The sequence below is a fragment of the Denticeps clupeoides genome, chromosome 14 (genome assembly GCF_900700375.1).
Source record: "Denticeps clupeoides chromosome 14, fDenClu1.1, whole genome shotgun sequence".
NCBI lineage: Eukaryota > Metazoa > Chordata > Actinopteri > Clupeiformes > Denticipitidae > Denticeps > Denticeps clupeoides.
The window spans coordinates 8399898-8403409 of NC_041720.1; positions in this window are offsets into that span (position 1 = coordinate 8399898).

A 3512-nucleotide genomic window follows, 5' to 3' on the forward strand; every position below is an offset into this window, starting at 1 on the left:
CGGTTTCATTCACAGATAATGATACACCAGCCTGAACAACTTTAGATTTTTGAGTCAGTAAGTCAGTGAAAGCCTCATAGAAATGAGCCAATAGTGTTGAGTTGTTTAGATGGTGATGCTTCAGACATCACTGCGCTAATATTCTTTCATTCACTCAAAGCCAAGTTTTAAGTGAGAGTAAACTTCAAAAAGAAACCATATTTTCCACTTCTGTGGTTTTGAATTGTGATCAAACATACTTTTATAGCTGTTTGAAAGGGATGGATCTAATTGACAGTTTTTTATTAAATTCACCCTCCATCTGTATCATTGCTTAAATTACAGAAACTACTTTTAATTGCTCTTTTTTTAAAATTATGATTGGATATTGATGGCCCATCCTGCATGACGCCACCATATGCCTGTATTTGCCTTTGGAAAAGTAAAATTCGAATAATATGATTCTGACAGTGGCTACTTAAACTTGCAGAAGGACAGCGGTGAATAATTTAAGACCAGGGCATGGTTCAAAATGGGGCTTGATGTTCGTGAGCCCCTCTGGAGCCACCATGACTAATATTCAAGATTCATGACAGTCCACTGCAAAGAGTTTCAACACTAAAAGGGTAGAGAATCTCATAGTGACCTTATCTTAAGCTTAAATGGAATAAAGTGTATGAAATTCTTTAAAAAAAACTTATTCTGCATACCAAGTCTGAGTGAATATAAATGCTAGTGAGTAATGCAGTTGTGCAACTGAAGCAATCAGAATATTTAGCCTCTAGGTACACTGCTTGCAATTTTCACCTTCCTCTCTCATCAGTTTGTGAGCCCCTTAGTTTGTGAACTTCTACATTTCTGTATAAAGATGGCATAAAAAACATCTGATGTTAAAACTAGGTAAGCAAAACCTAGTTTACCACAAATGGGAGAACCAAAAATGAACTTTTTTTACATTTATGTTTAGATTGACAGTCCCCTTGGAGAAACTCAGGGTTAAGTGTCTTGCTCAGTGACACAATGATGATAAGTGGGATTTGAACCTGTGACTTTGTGGTCTTCTGGTTCATAGGCAAGTGTGATAGCCTACCAACTAGGCTATCAGAAGAAAGATTTGCTGCCTTTGCATGTTCTGTTTTGGATTGTGTGCATAAAGCCCTTTTCTGATTCATGACCTTCGGGTAAGCTCAGTGAGGTCCAGTCATACAGCCGTGATTACGGGCAGATTTACACATGGGCAGCCAGGGTGGCATCTTGGCTGCCAGCCGTGCAAATCTAAAGTTGTGACCTTTGTGTCAGCTTATTTTCCCAAGGTGGAGGGAACAGGAATAATATAGACTTGCATCAATTTGTGGTCAGCAGGAATGGGGACAGAAATGTGGTCCTCAAAAAAACAGTCATTTTTTAATAAACCAATGTGTTTATCGCTGCTATTAATTTAGAAATATTTAATGTGTTAAATAAATAAATAATCACAATTTATAAGGCTGGATTATCTTTATCTTTCTTTACTTTTCTTTACTTCCTGTGTGGCTCTAACCTATGACACTAATATAAAATTCATCCTAGCCAGAGACAACCCCTACATAAGACAGACAAATAAGTTTTATGAGTTTTATGGCCAAGTTTTAGGAGTGTAATTTGGGTATCTCTGAAAAGTTTAAAATATCCCAAAATATGCACAAATAGTAGGGATGTAATCAGGCCTGAAAAGTTAAGCCCAGCCCGACCTGGAGACTAGCCTCCATTCACCTCCTCGACATCCATTTTCTCACATCTCTCACGATAATTAAAACGCTTCAACTTATGATGGTGGCCAAGAATTGCAATTCAATTTAATATTTAGTGAAAAATTTAATAAAACAAATGTATAAAATGCGAAGCACCTTTACCAATCAGTGAAACAAATTTACAAGCATTAAATCAGGTACTATAGACCTGAAGTTAGTGTTTGCTGACAGCTCCTTTACCGCAAGCTCAGCTGACCCGACCTGAGCCGAGTCGAGCCCGACTAAAATGATAAAAATTTAGACCCGTCTTGGGTAAAGACTTAGAGCTCTACGTTATAGATGTCTTAAGGATTAATCACAAGATCATTCATAGATTAACTTTCATTTTAAGATTAACTATGACTTGTTTAAGTGGACTGCTTAATAAGACCACTATACATCCCCACCCACCCCACCACCCCAAAAAAAAAAGCAACTCAGTCGAGGAGAAACAGACACGGGAGAAAAATCAGAAAGGCTGAAAGTCTGAATGCAGTACGGAATAGTACAAACCGCACTGTTATCTTCTGTCTCTGAGTATTTAAAAAGGCTCCGCTTCTTTTGTTCCTGACAAAGAGCACACAGCTTGGCGTGGAGCTTGTGGAGCCTTAATCGACTACTGAAGGCACTGTGGTCTAGTTAGGATGCTGCGTTTCGCCCAATTTGGAGAGCCTTCAGACAGACTCGTGTTATTCTGTTTTTTTTTCCGAAGTGGTAAGATAGCAGAGGACTTTCGCTGAAAAATGTCACGATTGGCGCAATGATCTCTCATCACATCAACTGCAGCTCTGTAGGGAGAGCTGCATGAGTATTTGTATGTGTATGTGTGTATGTGTGTATGACCCAGATCAGAGACCTATCTCCCTTCACAGGCCCGTTCCTCGGCAGCGAGTGCAGATACGAGCTGGAGAGAAGCACTCGATATAAAAGCAGCTACTGCAGTTTCGTTGGCAGATAATGGAGCAGCATACCGAACGACTCCAGTAGATGTGCTGGTTTTGATTATGTTCAGGATTGATTATTCACTAATCAGAGAGAGCTGCAGGGAACGGAGGAAATAATGCACGTCTGAGTTTCCAAATGTACTGTAAATGTCCTGGAGGGGGAGGCTTCACTTTAAAAACTACCATTTGTAATGTTTTTACTTCTGAGGGTTTCACTTTTACAGCTGTCTAAAAGGGATAAGATTCATTTACATTTTTTTCCCTGAAGTAATTATTATATAATGATATCCTCCTCTTCTGTGTGATACTGGAGTGTGCCTGTATTTACTTCTGGGAAAGTTCAATTCTTCAGAATATAATTCTGTGACAGTGACTACTTAAATTTGCAGAAGCACAGGGCTGCATAATTTAAGACCAGCGCATGGTTCAAAATTTGACTTGATGTTCCCAAGGCCCCTTTGGAACCGCCATAACCAATATTCAAGATTCATGATGGTCCACTGCAAAAAGATTCAACGTTAACAGAGTAAAGGTTCTCAGATGCCTTGAGCCTAAAATAAAAGCCAGTCTAGATGGGAAAAATATATATTTTGATGTTCTAAAAATGTAGTTTGAGCATGTGCAGCACATAATTTTTTGTGCGAAATATTATCAGTCAAAAAATATATTACTTAATGCACTAAATGCAAGTCTCGGTATGATAAATGTTAGTACACTAATTTGTACTAAATTGACCTAGTGTTTTCAAATTAAATGTGCTACACAACGATGTGAAGTTACAGCTGTTACAATATATTTATTCACATACGTGCTCTATGGG